Below are 25,282 nucleotides of genomic sequence, written 5' to 3' on the forward strand. Positions count from 1 at the left end.
GTCTCATCGCCGGCCGCGGTGGTCTAGCGGTTCTAGGCGCTTCAGTCCGGAACCGCGCGACTGCTACGGTCGCAGGTTCGAATCCTGCCTCGGGCATGGATGTGTGTGATGTCCTTAGGTTAGTTAGGTTTAAGTAGTTCTAAGTTCTAGGGGACTGATGACCGCAGATGTTAAGTCCCATAGTGCTCAGAGCCACTTGAACCATCGGTCCCATCGGATTAGGAAAGGATGGGGAAGGAAGTCGGCCGTGCCCTTTCAAAGAAACCATCGTGGCATTTGCCTGGAGCGATTTATGGAAATCACGGAAAACCTAAATAAGGATGGCCGGACGCGGGATTGAACCGTCGACCTCCCGAATGCGAGTCCAGTGTCTAACCACTGCGCCACCTCGCTCGGTGGTTTCTGTTGTTGATAGGCTTGTTATCAACGTAGCAGGTGACACTTCCAGAACTGAAATGTATTTCTCGGATTCGGATAAGGAAGGTGCTAAGAGATTACCAGACGACTGACTGTAAGTAATACCCTCAGTGGCTTCTATATTTAACTATATGGTGAAATCCTTCACACCTTACACACAGTGGCTTCTATATTTAACTATATGGTGAAATCCTTCACACCTTTCACACAGCTTATGCAAAAAAATTGCCCCGAGGTTTAGTCATGAATTTTCGTCATTCTTGTTTTTAATTACAGTGGTACGTTAGCTATAAACGGTAACCCGGCCGAAGTGGCAGTGCAGTTCTAGGCGCTGCAGTCTGGAACCGCGAGACCACTACGGTCGCAGGTTCAATGGCTGTGAGCACTATGGGACTCAACATCTGAGGTCATCAGTCCCCTAGAACTTATAACTACTTAAACCTAACTAACCTAAGGACATCACACACATCCATGCCCGAGGCAGGATTCGAACCTGGGAGCGCAGTGGTCGCGCGGTTCCAGACTGAAGCGCCTAGAACCGCTCGGCCACACTGGCCGGCCGCAGGTTCAAATCCTGCCTCGGGCATGGATGTGTGTGATGTCCTTAGGTTTAACTAATTCTAAGTTCTAGGGGACTAATGACCTCAGAAGTTGAGTCCCATAGTGCTCAGAGCCATTAAAAACGGTAACGTGTTGCGGTTTTTGTCTAGTCGTCTAATGAGCGTATTGTGGGAGATTTGCAGTGTATTATTCCATTCTGCTTAAAAATTAAATGACATTCGAGCTGTATTGCTCCTCTGTTCGTCTCTTTTTACGTGTGAACTGCAGTTGGCCACGTCACTGTAGGCTAGCTCTACCAACTGACCGGCCAGTGCTGTCCAAGTTTAATGCGCTGGTAACGCTGTTGTCGCGTATCATTGCTAAGTCGATGTCCGGATAATTATAGTCTCACAGTGTAGCAATAAAAGTGAAACGATGGACAGGATCCAGCCTGACGTGTTTCATAACACTCCAACCCGTGGAAAATCTGTGCCATGTGTTTCGCTCTTAGGCTGATCATACAGTGGGAAATATCAACTAAATTTTGTTATTCCAAGTCTCCTGCCTTTAGATACTAGAGAAAGGGGTGAGACAGTAAATAAGGAATGCATAGCTACGCCGATACATCTATTTTTTTCTTCTTGTTTGCAAAATAACAATTCCCGTGCATAATGATACGCCCATTGCTATAATTCGTTCAGAATGCTGGTGTGAACTCATACTTTAGTTTATATAAATTTCAAGTAATATGAATTCAGGCCTCATTCGCCTTTCTCAACAAAACTCAATTACAATGCTCTCTTATTTACATCTCTGTCATTCCGATAAGCTACAGTTGCTCACCCTGTTAAGTGTCAGTCAATTGCCCTCTCATCCTCGTGATGGCACTACTCCAAGACAATCAAACATGGCCTATCGGCCGGCCGCGGTGGTCTAGCGGTTCTGGCGCTGCAGTCCGGAACCGTGGGACTGCTACGGTCGCAGGTTCGAATCCTGCCTCGGGCATGGGTGTGTGTGATGTCCTTAGGTTAGTTAGGTTTAAGTAGTTCTAAGTTCCAGGGGACTTATGACCTAAGATGTTGAGTCCCATAGTGCTCAGAGCCATTTGAACCATTTGAACCATGGCCTATCTTTCACACTGAAGCAGATTCAGTCCTTAACAATATAGGTATTGAAAAGATTGTTATTAGCCCTAATAAGCATACCAGAAAGTACAATAGCACATTTGTTATAATACCAACATTCTAACTCAGTGCACTAAGCAAATTATTATTAGAATGGCATACTGCTCATATCAAAGATGAGACAAGTGAAGACACTCCTTTCGAAAACCTAAAAATGAAAAAGATAGAACAGATACTAGATAACCGAATAATTCAACAACTCTAGCAGAACTTAAGACAGGGGAAGAAAAAAAAAATGCTCTTAACCCAAAACATCGCCTAACGCGGTGTTTTTTACTACTCGGTCCAGGGACATTAATGTGATCATCGCAAAAAACTGCAGTTGTTGTTCTAATGTGGAAACAGAGGTCTTTATCTGACGTCCAAAATGGCATGATCATTGGCTTTCGGGCCAAGAGTGGAAGCATTTCCGAAACGGCTAAGATTATAAACTGTTCGCGTGCAGCCGTGGTTAAAGTATGCCGTGCATGGCCAAACGGTGCTATCGAAAACCGCCGCTGACACAGCTTTGGTGCACCACGGGCCATAGATAATAATGGTGTGTGATGAGGACCTCCCGTCGAGTAGCCCGCTCGCTGGGTGCAAGTCTTTCGATTTGACGCCACTTCGGCGACTTGCGCGTCGATGGGGATGAAATGGTGATGATTAGGACAACACAACACCTAATCCCTGAGCGGAGAAAAATCTCCAACCCACCCGGGAACCGAACCCGGGCCTTTAGTCCCAGTCTTCAAGAAGGGTCGTCGAGCAGATGCCCAAATCTATAGACCTATATCTCTGACATCGATCTGTTGTAGGATTTTAGAACATGTTTTTTTGCTCGAGTATCATGTCGTTTTTGGAAACCCAGAATCTACTCTGTAGGAATCAACATGGATTCCGGAAACAGCGATCGTGTGAGACCCAACTCGCTTTATTTCTTCATGAGACCCAGAAAATATTAGATACAGGCTCCCAGGTAGATGCTGTTTTCCTTGACTTCCACCAGCCGGAGTGGCCGAGCGGTTCTAGGCGCTACAGATTGGAACCACGCGAACGCTACGGTCGCAGGTTCGAATCCTGCCTCGGGCATGGATGTGTGTGATGTCCTTAGGTTAGCTAGGTTTAAGTAGTTCTAAGTTCTAGGGGACTGATGACCTCAGCAGTTAAGTCCCATAGTGCTGAGAGCCATCTGAGCCTTGACTTCCAGAAGGCGTTCGATACAGCTCCGCACTAACTAAGAGCCTAGGGAATATCAGACCACGAAGGCTTTCCCGGCGTAATAATTGATAATATTCTTCTCGGGTATGCAGCCGGATCATAACGTCTTCATGACACAATATTTCCGCGGTCCAACTGGCCGCCATCTTCAGGTGAGGGTGCTGGTGCACGATCTCGCCGGAACTCCGGCGAGATCGTGCACCAGCACCCTCACCTGAAGATGGCGGCCAGTTGGACCGCGGAAATATTGTGTCATGAAGACGTTATGATCCGGCTGCATACCCGAGAAGAATATTATCAATATCAGACCAGCTGTGTGGCTGGATTGAAGAATTTTTAGCAAACAGAACACAGCATGTATTTATCAATGGAGAGACGTCTACAGACGTTAAAGTAACCTCTGGCGTGCCACAGGTGAGTGTTATGGGACCATTACTTTTCACAATATATATAAATCACCTAGTAGAAAGTGTCGGAAGTTCCATGCGGCTTTTCGCGGATGATCCTGTAGTATACAGAGAAGTTGCAGCATTATAAAATTGTAGCGAAATGCAGGAAGATCTGCAGCGTATAAGCACTTGGTGCTGGGAGTGGCAACTGACCCTTAACATAGACAAATGTAATGTATTGCGAATACATAGAAAGAAGAATCCTTTATTGTATGATTATATGATAGCGGAAAAAACACTGGTAGCAGTTACTTCTGCAATATATCTGGGAGTATGCGTGCGGAACAATTTGAAGTGGAATGATCATATAAAATTAATTGTTGGTAAGGCGGGTACCAGATTGAGATTCATTGGGAGAGTCCTTAGAAAATGTAGTCCATCAACAAAGGAGGTGGCTTACAAAACACTCGTTCAACCTATACTTGAGTATTGCTCATCAGGGTGGGATCCGTACCAGATCGGGTTGACGGAGGAGATAGAGAAGATCCAAAGAAGAGCGGCGCGTTTCGTCACAGGGTTATTTGGTAACCGTGATAGCGTTACGGAGATGTTTAGCAAACTCAAGTGGCAGACTCTGCAAGAGAGGCGCTCTGCATCGCGGTGTAGCTTGCTCGTCAGGTTTCGAGAGGGTGCGTTTCTGGATGAGGTATCGAATATATTGCTTCCCCCTACTTATACCTCCCGAGGAGATCACTGATGTAAAATTAGATAGATTCGAGCGCGCACGGAGGCTTTCAGACAGTCGTTCTTCCCACGAACCATACGCGACTGGAACAGAAAAGGGAGGTAATGACAGTGGCACGTAAAGTGCCCTCCACCACATACCGTTGGGTGGCTTGCGGAGTATAAATGTAGATGTAGATGTAGATGTAGTCTGTCGCGCTGACCACTCACCTACTGGGGCGGATGGGCTACATCTGACAAGGATGAACGACAGTTTCGGAGATATGTACGGGCCAACAGACTGTTGAGCAACTGACCGTTCGGATGAACCAAGAGGTTACCTACAGTGTCTCCTCAACGATCATTCAGCGAACGTTGCTGTTTTCGGTACTTTGCACCTGCTGCCTGCTTCGTGCGCACACGCTGACTGTTGCTCATCCCCGACGAATGCTGGAATTGGTAAGAAAATACCGCAACTTGACACCCAGTGAGTGGCGACAGTTGGACTTTGCAGATGAATCACGTTTTATGCTCCATTGGACAGATGGAATTTAGCAACAATCGTCGTAAGGGTTCATGCCGGAGCACAGAGCGTTATCGTCTGGGAAATTATGCGTAGCATTCCCTGGGGGATCTCGTCACACAGGAAGGCACACTAGATCAACGTAAGGGGAACGTGTCCACTCCTACATGCAATTTGTTTTCTTCAGTACGACAGCATTCACTAGCAGGATAATTCTAAATGTCATACAGCTCTCAGTGTAAGTGCGTGGTCCGAAGACCACCAGAATGGGTTTACCCTCTTCCCTCGCTACCAGCCCCTCCCCCCCACCCCTTACGGACTTAATCCCAATCGAGAATCTGTAGGACAACGTCGCTCTAGCTGTTCAGGCCATGTGTCCTCAAACATGAATCCTAGCATTGCTGGACATGGCTCTGAATGCGGCATCGCTCCACACCTTCCAGAAACTCACTGACACTCTTCCTTAATGTACATGCTGCAAAAGATGGTTATTCAGGCTTTTGGCAGTTTGACACTTTAATGTGACTGGATCGTGTACATCGTGACTTGTCTACTTGATAAAAGCTCTCACATTCCATGCAAACACATGAAATTACAACACAAATTAGACAGAGGAAAACCAACTAATTTCATACAGGTGGGATGTTCGGAAAATAACATCTAATATTGTAAAGTCATGAGTCTCTGATGGGAAATAGAACATAGAGAACAGAGTAAGAGAAATCAATTTGATGTTTCTGACCTATCTCAAACATACACCAGCACGACTTGGATTTCGACATACCTGTCTCAAAGCGCAGCACATGCCACAGATATACGACATGGATTTGACGTTGGTCAGTTTGTACAGCGAAAGTGGGTTCCCTTTGACCTATGACGACTGCCTTGTTGCCTTACGGTGCCTCTGTCGAAAGGACCATCTTCTTCTACCCCGACCCTCCCTTCACCTCGGGTTATGACGCGCAACGTTTCATCGCTGCTGCCAGGGCTACTTCAGTCCCAAGTTCCTCAGAATTACCGCAACCCTAGCTCGCGACATTTTCTCAGTGAGCATCAGACGTCACTTGGCTCTCCACAGGGAGAACAGTGGCTCTATTTGACATTGCAGTTAGTCATCACAGGGTTGCTTCTTCAACTGCACATTCACAGTGACATGTGATGAACACTCTCACAGAGCAAAGAAAGTAGAAATCAATACAGGACAGGGTTAGGAGACACTGTATTCCGTCCACAGATTACATCACAAACGAGATTCCTCAGACCGATTAGTTTCGGTACACTACAGTGGCACTTATCATAAAGAGAGGAAGGGTTGTTTTAGACATGGTCCTATGGCGTTCTTCATACTGGGCACGTCATCACAGTCATACGTCTAAAATTAAACATGTAGAGATATCTTGAGCACAAATTTATTATTCCAATTCGTTTCGACTTACATCATTATGAAGGGTAAATAGTTAATTTTGTGGCGGCGTTCGTAGCGACAAACACTTCGCTGTAGAAACGGCTTACGAAATCACCGCCACACTTTTAATAGCGGGCCAACCGGTCCGCTGGAACAGTGAACAGAAAGATGAAAACCCAAACACTCTGATTAAATAAAAGTCGGTACTTATCTTTATTAACGAAGATACAGAAACACAGTAGTGAACTCCGTGTCTACAGAAATCTGTCTAGTTCGAGTCGGAGCGGCTAGGTCAGCGTCGGCTGACGACAAACAACAACTCTGCTGCGATGAACACACAACTGACTAGCAAGTACACAAATCGGTGGCGAGTATACAACTGAGCGGCGAATACAGAACTGTCCTAGCGCTCGCGACTCCAGCGCTTAAGAAGCCAGAAGCCAGCGGTGGCGCGCGCAGACTTGCGGTTCAAAATGGTTCAAATGGCTCTGAGCACTATGGGACTTAACATCTATGGTCATCAGTCCCCTAGAACTTAGAACTACGTAAACCTAACTAACCTAAGGACAGCACACAACACCCAGCCATCACGAGGCAGAGAAAATCCCTGACCCCGCCGGGAATCGAACCCGGGAACCCGGGCGTGGGAAGCGAGAACGCTACCGCACGACCACGAGATGCGGGCTGCAGACTTGCGGCGATTTCCTGTATCGCTGGCGCTGCTTATGCGGACGGCGTCCGGACTTTGATGCTGCCAACCTTTTGGCAGCGGGCTCGGTTGGCATTACTGGCTAGGATATAACAGTTAATGTCACTGCTGGATTAAGCCAGCGCGAGGCCCGAAGCAAATGCTAAGAAGACGCCTTTGGTTTGCTTTGGTCCTCAAATATTAGGATATAAAATAAAACAGCCTCTTACAAAACACGTTCTTCTGCCGTGATGACTGTTAGCTAATATTTAATGCGATTTAATTCTGTAAAAGAACATTCTCTACTGCAATTGGTGATCATCAAACACAAGAAAATGAGTGAAACTCTTTCTTCATTTAGGAAACACGATTCTAATCAATTTTCCATTAAAAGTTTATAAAAGTACAGTTCCAGCGGCTCATCTGTCAGTAGGAGCAGCCACATCTGTTTTGAGCAGCTCAGCAGTTTACACCAGTTCATCATCTAGGCGTTCTTCAAAATCATCTAGGTAAGCATTGACGATAACTGGAATTTTTTCGAGATCTCTTCTGGTGTGAAGTCCGCGGTCTTCCGTTAGCTTTCTCCCTTCCGAACACGGGTTCGATTCCCGGCGGGGTCAGGGATTTTTCCTGCCTCGAGATGACTGGGTACTTTGTGTCGTCTGCTTCATCATCATCATTCATATCCTTTACGGTCGGAGGAAGGCAACGGCAAATCACCTCCACTAGGTCCTTGCCTAGTATGGCAGTGCTGGTCTCCCGCAACGTCCCCTACGCTCCTCCGAGTATGGGACATCATCATCTAGTGTTAAGCCTTAAATTGCCGAGGTATTCCAAAAATACCTGTCGCGTGATGGTACACTTTCATTTGTTTAGCTAATGCAGATAGCACGGATAGCACGTAATCAGTTATGACAATATACATCTGAATTCAAATCTGTTGTCCAGGTGTCTGATTTTCTTCAACTCTATCGAGTGCAGTAGAGCTTTGTATTTCCCTTGCGTCGTCTAGAAGACTGTTGCTTATATTCTTCACAACCGGTCTGCACTGTGGCTTTTGCATAAATATCTGCAAATGCGGACCGTATTGCTCGCATGCACCTGTTTAACAATTTATAAAGGGCATATTCCGTGTTGAGGTTTTGATCAGACGACTGCAGTGAAGCGCTAGTCGCTTACAAGCGTTAAACCATGTCGTTCCAAACGGAACTAGAGTGTCTAGAGTCACTAAAAGTTTTACAGACAATATACTTGCCATGCATTAGTCCAAAAACGATACGTGCATTTTATTGTACGGTTATTGTCATACAAACATTTAAAACATATATACCTTCGCATCATGAGAAAATATAAACGCTACGTTAGTGCAATCAATTTGTTTACACAAATCCTCTCCATGAAATAAAATTAATACAATGACTAAAATGAGGCATTCAAGGGTCAGTAACAAAATTTAAGAAAATGTTATTGTTTAAAACCAAATTAAACAACTAAAAATAAAGACCATAATTATTCTGATAACAATTTTTAAAAAATTGTCGTTGTTGAAGTACTGTACAAGCGACCTTTAGCTTACGAGCCCACAGCATTAGCCGTTACGCTACGGAGATAATTGGTAAACTCATCTTATTTTTAATTGTTCGGTTTATCGTGAGAAAATATTTTCGGCACATTTCCAGAAACGAGGGCCCACCAAGGTAGATGACAGTACCGTGTGAAACCTGGCACCCAATCCTGCAATTCGGTATGGGTGGTTTCAAAAAGTCAATAGATCCCATCTGCCACAGTGGCAAATAAATCTTCACTATATTTGAAAGTGAATGAATTATAACGATAAAATTTTATCATCAGTTCAAACACCGATAGTGCTACCTACATTATTCTATACGCTGCTCATAGAACTTACGTGATGCTTTTAACCTGTTAGTTTATATAAACAAAACAAATAAGCTTACCGTATTCTTCAGTGCTTCTCGTTTTCCTATCGGCAAATTTCAAAATCACTGGATAAAATTATATTTCTCTCTTCCAGTATCATCTACTGATAAACAGTAGCACTGTATCCTCTTAGCCAATGTGAAGGGCAGATAAATGATGACCAAAAGAAAACCGCGACACTAAAACGCTTTATACAACAGTAGTCCACCAACGAAAAAGCATCCTTTAATTTAGATAGATGCTTCTTGGCAAAAGTACTGTAATAAAGGTAAGTACACAGTGGAATTAGATCTACGAAAACAAACACGATATCCATTAATTACTTTCTTATTATTAATCAAAAGAATACTGTTCTAAATGGTCTGCATATTACGACTAGTTCAGACAACATTCCCTATAAGATCTGCGGTGTCGTCAATTACGACGCGAAATGTAGGGTGTGAACGGCGCTCACTTATTGAAATGAACTAAAATTGCTACCGCTCACTGCAGTTCTGGACATCATATCTTACCGTTGGGCGGTAGGCAGAATACCAATCATATTTAACCACAGATTCCTTTACACCGTGGCGCGGGGGCCTCTAATGCGTGGGACCCGTAGTACTTGCTAACTCCTGCTATGTGGATAATCCCTCACTGTTTAAGGTTAACTTTACACTTTTTCCTGTGGTGAGGGATGTTGACTAGATACCAAGTATCCATCTGAACAAGTTTCCGCTGACTCATAATTACTAAAGAAAATTGAATAGTCATTAACTTAGTGTGGGGCTGGGTAATAGGCCCAATTTCACCAGTGTACGTTAATCTAACACGAGTCAGGCTTAGCATTTGCGTTATCCTATGAGTGGCAGGTCATCCAATTACTTCAGGATTCGTTTATTTTTACTGACCATTCCAGGAACAACAGAGACAGGGTGACATCGCAATACGCTTGCAATTGGTGGACATTGCTAGCATTCGACACGTAGTCATAGACCGCCAGCAGCACATACTGTCTCCATTTCAAAGGCAGTCTGTTTTCTTTTCCTGTGGTTTCTCATAATTTTCACGCGCACGACATCAGAAATCGAGCGGCGTGAGTGATGCTCCCTACTTCTACAGACCTTCAAGCTGTCAAAAAACTTTGGTCTGAGCACTCGAGCTCTGCTCATGTGGCTGCCCATCAATTCAGATTGAGTACAGCATACCACAGAACAGCTGAAGTACCTAAACAAATCTCTATTCCCAGAATGAAATTTCCAGGCTGCAGCGAAATGTGCGCTGATATGATACTTTCTGGCAGATTAAAACTGTGAGCCGGACCGAAACTCAAAATCGGGACATTTGCCTATCGCGGGCAAGTGCTCTACCATCTGAGCTATCCAAGCATGACTCGCGACCCCTCCTCACAGATTTAATTTCTCCAGTACATCGTCTACTACCTTCCAAACTTCACAGAATCTCTCCTGAGAAACTTGCAGAACTAACAGTCCTGGTAGAAAGGATATTGCTGAGATATGGCTTTGCCATAGCCTGGGGGATGTTTCCACAATGAAATTTCTACTCTTCCCGCGAAAGGTCAAGGTCCCGAGTTCGAGTCTCCGTCCGGCACACAGTTTTTATCTGCCAGGAAGTTTCAAATCTGTATTTGCTATGAGAATGTTCTCAGGCATAGGTGATATAAAAATTAAAAAGGCTATATTATTAAGTTTACTTTAATTCCATAATGTCTCACGGGATTATTTTCTGGGGTAGCTCATCAACCCAAGCTAAAGTTTTACGAGTCCAAAGACGTCCAAAACGAATAAGTTGTCGTCTGAACTCAAGAACGACCTGCACAGTGCTGTTTAAGGATCTGGGGATACTAACTACTGCTTCCTAATATATTTATTCCTTAATGAAATTTATCATTATAAATGTATATATTTTTTTCTAACCGACAGCTCAGTTCGTGGAATCAATATTAAAAATATGAATAACTTTCGTCAAGATTTAAAGTCACTTACTTTGGTTCAGAAAGGTGTCTACTATTCGGCAATATACATTTTCAATAACATGCCAGCAGCAATAAAAAGTTTAACTAATATTACAGTTCAGTTTGAGAAGAGTCTAAAGGAGTTATTGGTGGCCAACTCCACTGATAAGTTAACTAGCGGAACAGACTGATTCGTGTATGTTATCAATAATATCACATAATGTGATGCTGCGTACAGTCTGACTTCTGTGCAAATATTTTGCAGTAATGCGATAATTCTAAATAAATGCTGTAGAATGTTTATTTTTATTTTATTTCATGATGTGCGGCAACAATAGACTAAGAATAGTCGAATTCACCTAACGTTTAGTACTTGGTGACACGTTTTATATCCATTTAAATATAAATGGGTTTAAGTTTTTTTACCGTTTCCACATCCACAAGGGCAATTTCAATTGGGATCTGTGGAAGGTACAGTTGCTTATGTGTTCTAATTTTGTAAATATTTATTGTGTGTTCTTTTTCCCTGACGTGTTCCACATCCCAAAGGATCTCCTCACTATGGATCAATTAGAACGAAAAGTACATCTAATCTCATCTACAGCAACGTCCAAATGAGACGTCACACATTACGAAGGAGATACTATATGTGTTGTGTGACAAAGTAATTATGTCGGTGTCAAGACTGGTTAAAAAGTGCAAATAATATTCGCAGTATCAGCTGCAGCTGTCATTTTAACGATTCCTCTGGTGTTTGTATTACAACAGAGGTCTTAGTGTAATAGAGTGGAACAATTATGTTATCTCTGTGTTACTATTAGCCATAATCTTTCCACTGCTAAAAAGTACATTGTAAATCAAGGAGCCTCATTACTGTATAGGCACAGCTTAAAAATCCATAAAGATTTTCAATATTTTTCTATGGTTTCTATCAAAACATTCATTAATCGCACGTACATGTCCTGGCATTCGTGAAACTACACAGGGAATGGCTGTCGTTGTAAAATACTGAATAATATCATTAATATATTACCGAGAACATAGAATAGGATATAAAGCTCTTCTCTTCGAAACATAATTTTCAATTTTGGTGATGGCAATTAATATGATTTGAAGAGTACCACTAGGCCATTACTGATTGGGATGTTCCAGTAATCACACTAATAACTCTACCGTAATATCGAGATAGCAATCAAATTAAACTTAATTTTCATTAATTAGTTTTAAATTCGGGTCGCAGGGTCTAATAAAAGCCGTGGGGCGGACGGGATCCCTTCCCTTGCTCACTGGCTGACGGCTGAATGCAACCGTCAGTCCTTTGAGGAAATCTCTCTTCACCGTTTGCCGTAGTTATAAATGAGCTTCGAAAATTTTGTCACGCTTTTTTATATAATATTCATCTACGTCAATTTTGTCTATTACTTTTACAACAAATCTTTAAAAAATGTACTGTAACCGTTTGTGACTACAGAAGGACATAGCGTTTCACGATATTATTATTCAATAATTACCGTCATACCGCTACTATTAATTCAGCTGGGTTATAAGGAAAGATAACAAATTTCGTTATTCTTACAATTTCTTGTAAAGAAAACTATGTCCCAAATGTGAAGAAAATCTCGTGTGGGTTTATACGAACTATGATTTTTTACCTTTAAGCAGTGGAATATACATTAAATATTTTAGTGTAATCAAATATGAACAATCTATTTTCCCTCGAAAAGTGTTATCCCATACTAATGACATTTATAGCATATCATCAAGGAAACAACAAACATACAATCCCTACAGGAAGTTGTTTACGACCTAATTTGCTATTGAAATCATCATGAGATAAGCAGAGGATTGAAATCTAACAAACGAAAATATCAATATCTGCAGAAAATAACTTCTGAAGCCACATTAAATTTCTAACACAGTCCCAACGTTAAACAACATCTAAAATAGAAACGACAAACATTTGTCAGTAAATCATCTCTAGCTACCTTCCTCAGAAGCGTTTTATTCCTGTTCAGTGAAACATAGTAAATGATTATAACCTGTTTAATAAAGTCGAGAAGCACTACACACTCTTTATTACTGGTAACAGAGAAGTGGAGATTTGCAGACGTTAAATCATGATCCCTTTCTATTCATTTCAGTAGCCCTCCATACCTATTATTAACTAATTTTTATATTCCGTAAAATGTTAAATTCCGTGTATAGTGACTCAGAAAATATGAATCTGTTCTCATATTTGGTACTGCGAGTTTCTGTTTAAATAAAACAGAATTTCAGTACCTTGTATAATCCAAACGACAATAGAGATTTAACTGTTTGCTACACACCATTACACGCTACCAAAATACGATCAAATAACGCACTTTATATAGTGATGTTACAACTTAGGAGTGTGTTAGTTCGCTACGCAGAGTAGGCAGGAAATGAAACAAACTGACATTTGGAAAAAGAATTAAAATTAAGGTGGAATAAGTAAATGGTTCAAGGTATAAAGATTACATATCAATTCTGTTGTAGACAGAAAATTAGGTATCGATCGAATAGAATTGATAGTGCTTCCAAAAGAGGTTATGCATGTATCAATCGAAGTAAAACACAGATAGTAACCGAACTAAGTGATCTTGCGTGAGCCAGATAAATTTAGGAAATTTGTGGTAAGTTTTATGGGACCAAAGGTCACATAAGAAAATTCAGTAGTGGGGCTTTGGTTTGTATTCTGGCATGAAAATAAGTGATGAACTGAGACGAAGATAGCCTTCCTGAAGAGAACAAGCATGTTAAACTCTGTTCTAAGTGTTAAGAAGTCTTTTCCCGTACTAGATGTCCAAGGAGCAATGGTAAATATTCAGGAATGTGGCAGGAACGATCATAAGAAATAAAAATGTCCAGTAAAAATGTTCTCTAAAGTGCATATGTTAAGAGCTAGGAGCATTTCTTCGATACTGCGAATCAAATATTGTCTGCTGCAAGCACTTTGCTTTCCGTATTTAAGGTGAAGACGGACCAAAACAAGGATAAATTGTCTAGTAAACATGTGCTCTCCCATGCATACTGTACGTTAAAGAAATAGAAGAATGGGATGGGACACTGTATTATTATAATGTTTGCCTACTTATCCGTAGCATGTGTGTTACATAAAATGCCATACCGATCTTCCAGAAACGCTTGGTTCTTCTAGGTACGACCCAGTCAATATGAGCTGGGACGATCGAGTGGAATACGACGCTGATAATTATTTGTGCCTCGGTAAACGTTTATGTGTAACAACCCACTAGAAGTTTCATGTCAGGTACGAAAAAATGCAACACGCGGTGTGTAACGAGTTACCAAAAATCATTTGCGTATTGAACAGTTCCTTGGTGAACGGCTGTGTGAAGTTCTGAACGTCTTGCAATACTATGAATCATTGGATTGTGCCTGTTGCGGTGGTCTGAACGTATTTTTGGGGAATTTGATTCAGCGAATGAACGCAGTCTGGCTCTTACTTGCGTTTCTTGATTGAAGGCAAACGTCAATGAATAAAAATCAAGTGTCAGCCTATCTCTTAATAATTTTATTTCGTAGTTCTGGATTTTCTACCACACTGCCACTTCAGTTTAGCACAGTTTGTAGATTGCACATCGAATCCAGTGCCTATATGGAGAAGGAGCCAGTAATGATGAAATCTACGAGACAAATTTAGAACATGTGATAATAAGGAAACCAAAGTCAGTAATGCTAGAAAAATGAAAAGACATACCCTCATGAACTGTGTGGTATCACAGTTTATGAGAGTATCCTCGTACACTGTGTGGTATAACAGTTTATGACGGTATGTCTTACTTTGATTTGCTTACGCTACATGACAACACCACATCCTTAATTACGTAATAGTTCTGCAGCTTATCACAGTTTCTCATCCCCTGTTTAGTCTTAACCGTTCCTAGAACATTGTTATCATTCTATTCTTTCCTCATATCTTTTAAACTCTCTTCACATAGCTTTCAAATGAAACATTTTTTAACACAAATGTATTTCCATCTTCTTGACTGTTATTTTTAAAGTCAGCTTTATCAATATCAATTTGTAAATTAGATAGCATGTCTGTCACAACATTTTCGTTTCCATGTTGGTATCTAATTTCAAAATTATACTTTTGTATCAATAGTTGACCATGAGTCAACTTACACTTACGTAAAAATGACGGACGTTATGAGCTGTGTATACTATAATCTTTCAGCCCTGTTAATAATTTATGAACTTTGGAAAAGCCCAAACTAATGCTAAAGTCTTTTTTTCTGTTGCAGAACATTGTCTTCCCCATATTTTTGTCTTCTATTCGTATTCACATTCATCTGAAGTCTTTATTAAAAGGAAAATTTTGGCTGCAATTCCATATTATAATCAGTAACAATGCACATATTTCTTTTATTTTCCTAATTCCTGTTTACATTTTTCTGTCCAAACCAAGGCAGTACTCTTTCTACTTAATCTAATACATTGTTCTGTCCAAACCAAAGCAGTACTTTTTCTATTTTATCTAATAATCGCTGCACATTCATAGCCTAATTATTTGCATATATTTCTGTAAAAATTACGTAATACAGGGAAAGCTTTAACCTGGTCTTTTTTATTTCTGGGTTTTGATGCCTCCCTAATTGTTTGTGTATTCTCATGATTTGCCATGATACCATCAGCTGAAATTTTAATCTTTTTTGTCCGTATTCCAATTTTATAATGTTAACTTCGATATTATTCTCAGAAAAAGCTATTCAGCACCTGATCCAAAACTTCATTATATTCTTTCCAGCTATGTGCTGGAATTAGCATATCTTCCGTTTAACATGCCATTTTCAAAATAGTTACCTCCTCCTAGTACATCATCTAACATTCTAATACATTCTGACTCTTTATCCAATTTCATGTGCCAGAAGCTGGTCTTCAGATCAATACTAGTTGTAATCTGAATATTATTAACTTTTTGCAGGAGCTCCTCTAATATTTCTGATCTTCCTGTTTTTGGAATGATAATTTTGTTTATTTCTCTTGCAGCCAAGGTTATTCCAAGAGATCCAACATTCTTTAAGACCGATACTAATGGACAGCAATATTTGTGATCTTCCAATGACGTTCCAATCCAACATATGTTGAATTTCCTTGTCTACCACTTCGTGTTTTGGTATAGGGATAATATATGGTCTTCATTTAATATGATTATGCTCTTTGCTTCGAACTAGAATACATGGTCCCCCTTAGACCTGGTCTGTCTGAAAATATTTTTACCTGTTTCCTCAATAACATCTTTAGTGGCTCACTACACCATTTTTTAAGGGTCTCCCTAACTGAACATTGTGCAAGTCATTGCCACCTCAACTTCTCCATTTGTCCCACCCACCTCTTCTACTTTTCATTTCCATATAATCATTAACTGTGGCCTTTAGTACTTTAACATGAACGTCACTCTTTTATACCTCCAGATCATACATCCCATAAACAAAGACTCATCTTCCTCTCTGCCAATACTTATATTAACAAGCCCTCTTGTAAAATCTACTACAGCACAAGTCTCTATTAACCAATTCATCCCCAAAATTACTTCAATGCACAATCCTATGTTTAACCTCAGTTATCAACATCGCTTAGTTCTTCATTTACTTACTTTTAGCCTCAATGGCTCCAGTTATTCTCACCCCTTGTAGTGGCAATTGTGGAATATCATTTCCTTGCCTTAACTTCTATTGCAGCTCATTCATTGCACGAATGTCACGCCCTGATTCTACAATACGTAACACTTCTGTGTCATATAACTGTACATTTAATGTGGGATAATAACTTTGAGTGACCCCCTTCTCCTCTTCAAATATTACACCTTCCTTAGTGGCATCCTTCTTCTAACATCACAAATAATTAACATTGGCTGGCGGTTGTTCAAAATCAGTTCTGGACCATATTTCATCAAAAGTCCTATTTAGTCTTTCTCCCTTGCTGCCTTGGCCTGTCATTTACCCTCCTATCACCTGAATTTTCTAGCCTTGTCCTTCCTATGTCATCTCTTGCTTCTCTTTGATATTGTCCAGTATTATTGTGGAAACATCCATCCACTTCTACCTCTAGCATGTGGTCCCCTATAATTTTCCCTATGATTACCTTTTCGAGCATCATCTTGATTACTCTGTCTACACCTCTTACCTCTCCAGCGTTCTCCTTGTTTATTTACATCAGACAATGCACACAGATTTTCAAGACCATGCAATATACTGTCAGCACAATGTTTCAGAAATACTAATAATTTTTCTTGCACACCTACAGGTAATTTGAGCAATAAAATAGAAATTAATCCCTTTCCTTCAGGGGATCATCTAAGTATAAGTTCGTCTCCCAATAATTTTGAAATAATTCCCTTTCTAACATACTAATTACAAATTCAGTTTTCTTGGTATCATCGAATGCTTTAGGTAATGCATTCTCGAACTGGCTTATGCATGCAAAAGGATGAATAAAACTGTTTCTTTAAAACTGATGGAACTCGCATACCTACAAAAAACTTATCGATTGCATCACAGCTTCCTATTCCTATCTGACTCCTTTCCTGGAAATACCAATCCTCTAACGATTGTCTAGTGCTATTTTCAAAATGAGCACCATATTGATTTAATTGCTTATTAATATCAGTATTTTTAGTTACAGACCCCTTAGTTTATTTTATGATTTCAATATGTTCACTATTATGTTCACTATTATAAGATGATTATGAGATTTAACATTAGTTATTTCATAGGTGATTTCATCTACTTTTAATTTATTTGGGTAATTCCAATATTGAAATGTCTTATGCTGTTATGATAATACTGAGCAGTATTACCTGATTCTTTTTCCTTACTTGATCATCACTAGATGTTCTTCCCTCATTTTATTTTCATTGGAGCTAATGCTTCCTGACAGTTTCTCCAATTAAATATCCAGCTAACGAATTCTGGTGTTTGTCTTTTGACTTTTCTGTGCTAAAAATACCCTTCATGCCTTTCATTAAAACTTAAATTTAGACAATTTGACCCAGACTTCCTTTTCTAATTTCGGACAGGATTTGGTTAGTTGAACAACTTGCTCATCAGTTTTATTTACTAGATCCTTTCTAGTTTGGTCCAAGTCATTGTCAGTTTGGTCAAGTTTTCTACCCAAACATTTATTAGACTCATCTGTTTTAGTAATTCCACTAGTCAACATCACATTATCCTTATGATCTGCTTTTGACATCTCTATTAGTGTGTATATAACATTCCTAGGACTACAATCTTCTGGCATCCCAACACTAACATTATCACTGTTGGTAATCTCGTTGCTTCAACCTGACTTACCTTATCACATATTTCTTGTTCCTGATTTGCTGCAACAATGTCATGATGTGCTACATCATGGGATTTATTCCAGGCTAACAAATTATTATCATCATTATTAATTCATCAATACTGTTTACAGCATGATGAGCATCTGCCTGGATAATGATCTCATTACCCGCATTAACATCAACCAATTATTATTCACTCCATTGCTATCAATATTTATTTGAGCGATGGCTCCTTTATTCACATTTACATTAGCAGAAGCCATGTTGGTCTACTCCTGGCTCACAAAAGCAAAATAGTTTTGAATTACAGAATTACTAAGTGAATATTTCTTACAATTATGGTAAAAGCCCCTTCCTCTAACAGGGCTGTAAGCACAGCTTACGTTAACAACTGCAAAGTGAAGCACCACATCGGCTTGAAAACGGCGTCCCCTGCGAAATCGCTGCCAGACGCCGATAACCATTGCGCCGATGTTGGAACATGCTGTCTCGGCCGCCGTTACGCATGCCGCTGAAGTTGAGATGACAAAGACGCTGCTGTCGACCTACGTTGTCACCGCCAGTACAGCTCCTCTGACGTCGGCGTACTCCAAAACGCTCACGCCATCAGATGTCACCGTCTTCAGTCTTCCAGTTCCATTTGCTGTAGCAGCTGTTCCATCATAACATTGTGAGATATCGTATTACTAAAAATCAACCAACGTCCCTTCAGTTCATGACACGCTTAATGAAGTATTTGTTCGTTCATTTGTCGTCAAAAATCAACATTCAAAATAACAACTAATCATCAGAGATCATACAACGATAATTCAAAAAAATGTTACCTACTATTATTCAAAATTTTACTAACATTACTGTTCTTCAAAACTTCACCAACACCAGAAGTCACTGTTCTTTTTATGCCCCGATTTAAAATGTCTCCCACTTTAATCGCTGTTTAATCACTGCTTTACAAAGTTAATAAGTGATATCAAATTTCGCAGCGTCCACTGCCCATTACACACCAATCAGTCACAGTGCACTGGCCATTTCCCCAGCCAGCGACGCCAATTGTAGCGTTTAAAAAAGTAGATGAATGGCGACGATGGATTATTATTACAATTTTCACCTATATATCCGTTATACGGTGGGTTTCACAACATGCCCTACCCACGCTACAGAAATGGCAGGTTCAGTCAATACTACAGTTTATGAGGGTACATCTTTTTCCTCAGCCTCACTGACTTTGGTTTGCTTATCTCGCTTCTGCTAGAGTTGTGTCGTATACCTCATCCCGATTCACTTCTACATATAGGCGCAGAATTTCATCTACATCTACATCTACATCCATACTCCGCAAGCCACTTGACGGTGTGTGGCGGAGGGTACCTTGAGTACCTCTATCGGTTCTCCCTTCTAGTCCAGTCTAGTATTGTTCGTGGAAAGAAGGATTGTCGGTATGCCTCTGTGTGGGCTCTAATCTCTCTGATTTTATCCTCATGGTCTCTTCGCGAGATATACGTAGGAAGGAGCAATATACTGCTTGACTCTTCGGTGAAGGTATATTCTCGAAACTTTGACAAAAGCCCGTACCGAGCTACTGAGCGTCTCTCCTGCAGAGTCATCCACTGGAGTTTATCTATCATCTCCGTAACGCTTTCGCGATTACTAAATGATCCTGTAACGAAGCGCGCTGCTCTCCGTTGGATCTTCTCTATATCTTCTATCAACCCTATCTGGTACGGATCCCACACAGCTGAGCAGTATTCAAGCAGTGGGCGAACAAGCGTACTTCCTTTGTTTTCGGATTGCATTTCCTTAGGATTCTTCCAATGAATCTCAGTCTGGCATCTGCTTTACCGACGATCAACATCATATGATCATTCCATTTTAAATCACTCCTAATGCGTACTCCCAGATAATTTATGGTATTAACTGCTTCCAGTTGCTGACCTGCTATTTTGTAGCTAAATGATAAAGGACCTATCTTTCTGTGTATTCGCAGCACACTACACTTGTCTACATTGAGATTCAATTGCCATTCCCTGCACCATGCGTCAATTCGCTGCAGATCCTCCTGCATTTCAGTACAATTTCCATTGTTACATCCTCTCGATACACCACAGCATCATCTGCAAAATGCCTCAGTGAACTTCCGATGTCATCCACCAGGTCATTTATGTATATTGTGAATAGCAACGGTCCTATGACACTCCCCTGCGGCACACCTGAAATCACTCTTACTTCGGAAGACTTCTCTCCATTGAGAATGACATGCTGCGTCCTGTTATCTAGGTACTCCTCAATCCAATCACACAATTGGTCTGATAGTCCATATGCTCTTACTTTGTTCATTAAACGACTGTGGGGAACTGTTTCGAACGCCTTGCGGAAGTCAAGAAACACGGCATCTACCTGTGAACCCGTGTCTATGGCCCTCTGAGTCTCGTGGGGCCCTCTGAGTCTCGTGGACGAATAGCGCGAGCTGGGTTTCACATGACCGTCTTTTTCGAAACCCATGCTGATTCCTACAGAGTACATTTCTAGTCTCCAGAAAAGTCATTATACTCGAACACAATACGTGTTCCAAAATTCTACAACTGATCGACGTTAGAGATATAGGTCTATAGTTCTGCACATCTGTTCGACGTCCCTTCTTGAAAACGGGGATGACCTGTGCCCTTTTCCAATCCTTTGGAATGCTACGCTCATCTAGAGACCTACGGTACACCGCTGCAAGAAGGGGGGCAAGTTCCTTCGCGTACTCTGTGTAAAATTGAACTGGTATCCCATCAGGTCCAGAGGCCTTTCCTCTTTTGAGCGATTTTAATTGTTTCTCTATCCCTCTGTCGTCTATTTCGATATCTACCATTTTGTCATCTGTGCGACAATCTAGAGAAGGAACTACAGTGCAATCTTCCTCTGTGAAACAACTTTGGAAAAAGACATTTAGTATTTCGGCCTTTAGTCTGTCATCCTCTGTTTCAGTACCATTTTGGTCACAGAGTGTCTGGACATTTTGTTTTGATCCACCTACCGCTTTGTCATAAGACCAAAATTTCTTAGGATTTTCTGCCAAGCCAGTACATAGAACTTTACTTTCGAATTCATTGAACGCCTCTCGCATTGCCCTCCTCACACTACATTTCGCTTCGCGTAATTTTTGTTTGTCTGCAAGGCTTTGGCTTTGATGTGCAAACTACAAACTGTACTAAACGGAACTGGCAATGTGAGAGAAAATATATAGCTCTGAAACAAAATTATCAAAATATGAGATGCCTCTTGATGTTTATCCACTACAATTTATGTTCAGTCAATAAACGCAAGTAAGAGACTGATTATATTCATTCATTAAATCAAATTCTTCGGAACATGTGCTCAGAGCACCGCAATATGTTTAGAACTTCATACAACCGTTCACCAAGGCACTGTTTAACACAAAAAAATATTGTCAGTAATTCGTTACACGATACCACATGCTGCACTTGTTCATACTTTACATAAAACTTTTAATGAGTTGTTACACGCAGTCGTTTCCCGAGGCACTGTTAACTGCGACGAAAAATTATCGGCATCGAATTCCACTTGATTGTTCTGACGCGTCTTGCCTCGCTCGTAGCTGGTAGAAAACAAGTAGCGAGTTACACTGACAGTTTGTCGCCTGCTTATTCAGCACACACTTCTGGTTAGTCCGTCGTCTTCCACCAATAACGACTACGTTGAAGTGTTATTCTCACTCGAGGTTTTAATGTAGTCAATGACTTTATGGAAATTATTATTGATCTATCAGTGCAACTAATGTGGAGGGTATGGCTGAAGGAACAAAGCAGTGTTCAAACAATAAATAGTAATTAAGAACATTGTACTGTTCAGCTCCACGCTCAGCATGTGATTCCCGGTTGTCTATATGGTACTCCAGCGTGATACCGCCACTGCTAGCAGGGGCGTTCCCACACTCTGAAACCAACTGCAACGCAACTCGGTACATGGTTCTCTTTCCCCACTTTGCTGACACTGAATATCTTGTCTGACTGACAGCAAGTAGAAGTAAAATGAAAACGTAATGTGGTCGAAAAATTTGGCAGAAAGGCTGCATTACCTTTAGGGTTATGAGCTCTAGTTCAGTAGAAGAGATGTGTTTCACAGTAGCGAAGATTAACAAGTGCTCATAGTGCTTTAGGTATGCATTTTAGAGCCCAATCTACTTCACATTATTCTTGCTTTTGTCCATACTGCCACCTCTCAAAATTGGAAAGGAAAGAAAAGACATGTTTCATAGTATCGAAGGTGAAAAGTGTTTGTAGCACTTTAGTTTTGCATTTCAGAGCAGATATCTAGTATAGCTTTTTGCTTCGATTGATCGTTCCTGTAACATAGCCGAATACTGACCATCCCTCCTGGGACGCCCTGCAGAATGTCTGTAGAGTGTAGATAAGTTGTAAGCAACAGAGAAATAGCATCTTTTATTTCGAGTATTATGGAAGAATTCTGAAGGCGAACTATGTACCATAAATTGTATGCAGGACGGGAACAGAAATCAGTCGACTGTGGTGCTAGAGAATAATACCGGAAGTTGTATGTGTAGACTGAATAAGTAATGGAGAGTTACTGTATTGATTTGGAGAGAACAAAGATTTATGTCAAAACGTCACGTGACGTAGGAATTGGTGAATACGACTAACTCTGAGACATCACGGAACTGTTAACGAATACAACAAGCAGTTTTTTTGGATGTAGATTTCAGTAATTATTCAGAGAAGAAACGACTTGCAGAAGTTAGACTAGCTTTGAGAGTCGCGTAAAGTAAGTCTTCAGACAGACAACAACAACAACAGGAAAATTTTTTCAGTAATCGCATTTAGCGCATCAGTGAAACAAAACATAGTCGATGGAGATGTAACAGATGGCCTTTGAAAGTAAAATTTTGGCACTTACTGGAAAATATTGGGAGAAGCCATCAAAATCCTCGTTGAAGACAGGTGGGCCAAGATATGAAACCAGCCTTGACCCTTTTCCAACCCTCTCTCCCGCCCGCTACCGCTCCTCAGGCTTCACGACCCATTCTTGCACCATCGTGTGTTGACAACACCATATCGCTCGGTGCAGATCACACGCATCCTATAGTCGTGATAATTGTATAAGAAGCATTAACTGACGTCAATTACTGTTTCCGGATAATCTAACTTGTGGAGATGATGTTCCTGTTCTTGTGGTATCAGTCTGAAGCCTGCTGTGACGCAGTTCTCTGCACTAGTTGGTCCTGAACAAGACAGTCTCTACTAGTGCAACCTACATCTATTTGCTGTTCCAAGAACTGGTCGCCCTCTACAATTATGAACACCTTGCAGCCATGAATTACCAAACTGATGATTCCTTGATGTGTCCTAACAACCAATACAGTCTTTTAGAGTAGGTGTGCAACAAATTTCTTTCCCCAATCCAATTCATCGCCTCCGCATTAGTTATTTGATCTACCCTCTTAATTTCATCATTCTTCTGTAGCACCAAACTTCAAACATTTTTATTCTCTTCTGTTCTGAGCTGCTTATCGGGGATGTTACATTTCCGCACAGGGCTGCACTGCATGGAAACACTTTCAGAACAAGCTTCCTAACATTCTAATTCGTGTTAGACATTAACAAATGCCTCTTTATAAGAAATTCTTTACATGTTATTGCCAATCGGTCTCTTATATCCTATCTACTTCAGCAGTTCGCAGTTATTTTGCTGCTCAACGCCTAAAACACGTCTAATACATGTAGCGTCCTAATATAATTTTACCAACATCACCCAACTTAATTCAGTTACATGCTGTTATCCTTGATTTGCTTTGTTTATGATCATTTTATGACCTCATTTCAATACTTTATCCATTTCATGCAATTGCTTTTCCAAGTCCTTCACTGTATCTGACAGAATTAATACATCAGATGTCTCTGACCTAACGTTTTTATTATGATTTTAATCAGAAGACAAATTTTTACACATAAAAAAACAGAAATTCAACACATGTTTATCTTTACCAGGTTATAAAGTCACATGGAGACAGTGTATGTATTTCACGTCTAGCATATACTGCATTATCAAAAACAGAAATTCACCATATGACTACCTTTACCAGGTTATGAAGTCACATGGAGGCAGTGTATGTATTTCACATCTAGCGTATACAGCGTTATATAGCCCCTTGAATGCATGGAGTAATGTGATGAACGGAACACACTTCATGCATTCAGTCAGCAACTAGTACATAGTTCCATTTCAGATATTTTGTAAGAGAGTTTTACTTTTTGATGAATGAACTATCTAAAACTATCCAGCAACAAATTACTTTTAGGAATGTTTTCATTTTTTTAGTCGTCCAAATAGATTTTCAGTGGTTTCGTTACTGAGTGCTGTATCAATAAAATATCTCTCATTGTTAAAAAGTTTAATAAATCATTGGGCGAGAATTTTGATATAGCTACGTTTAAATTTATGAGGTCCAGTTGAACAATTGTGTTTGCATAGTATCACATGTCATTTAATTACTGCCCTCTCCATTTGGCCGCAGCTGAAGGGAAAAAGGGGCTAAAACCACAGTGATGGATAAAATTTCCATTCTTTTAATTAACATAATAGCTTTTATATGTTTACTTGACCCTACACAATAGTGAAGCCATAGTTGCAGTATACTACATATTTTCTTTGACTATGGCTTCACTACTGTAGTGTCAAATAAACATTTAACTCATATTTAGTCACACTTCTTTCGACAATTATGTCTGAATATAGACCAATAGTTCTTATTCAAATATGCAATACTGCCCAAAGTTACTGTTACATGAAACAGAGAAAATTTCATATTTGTCTAATTTGCTTTGTACCATCCAAGTAAATGTATCTATCGTATAAAAAACCCTTACTTATGCTTCAGTAGTGAACCCTATATTTCTTTTGTAATTTGCGAAACTAAAATTTGGTATGATTAGAAAGTTCAGATATATGTGACATAAGTCAGCGTTAATGTTCGTTCTTT

Source organism: Schistocerca cancellata, chromosome 5, assembly GCF_023864275.1.
Source record: "Schistocerca cancellata isolate TAMUIC-IGC-003103 chromosome 5, iqSchCanc2.1, whole genome shotgun sequence".
Taxonomy (NCBI): Eukaryota; Metazoa; Arthropoda; class Insecta; order Orthoptera; family Acrididae; genus Schistocerca; species Schistocerca cancellata.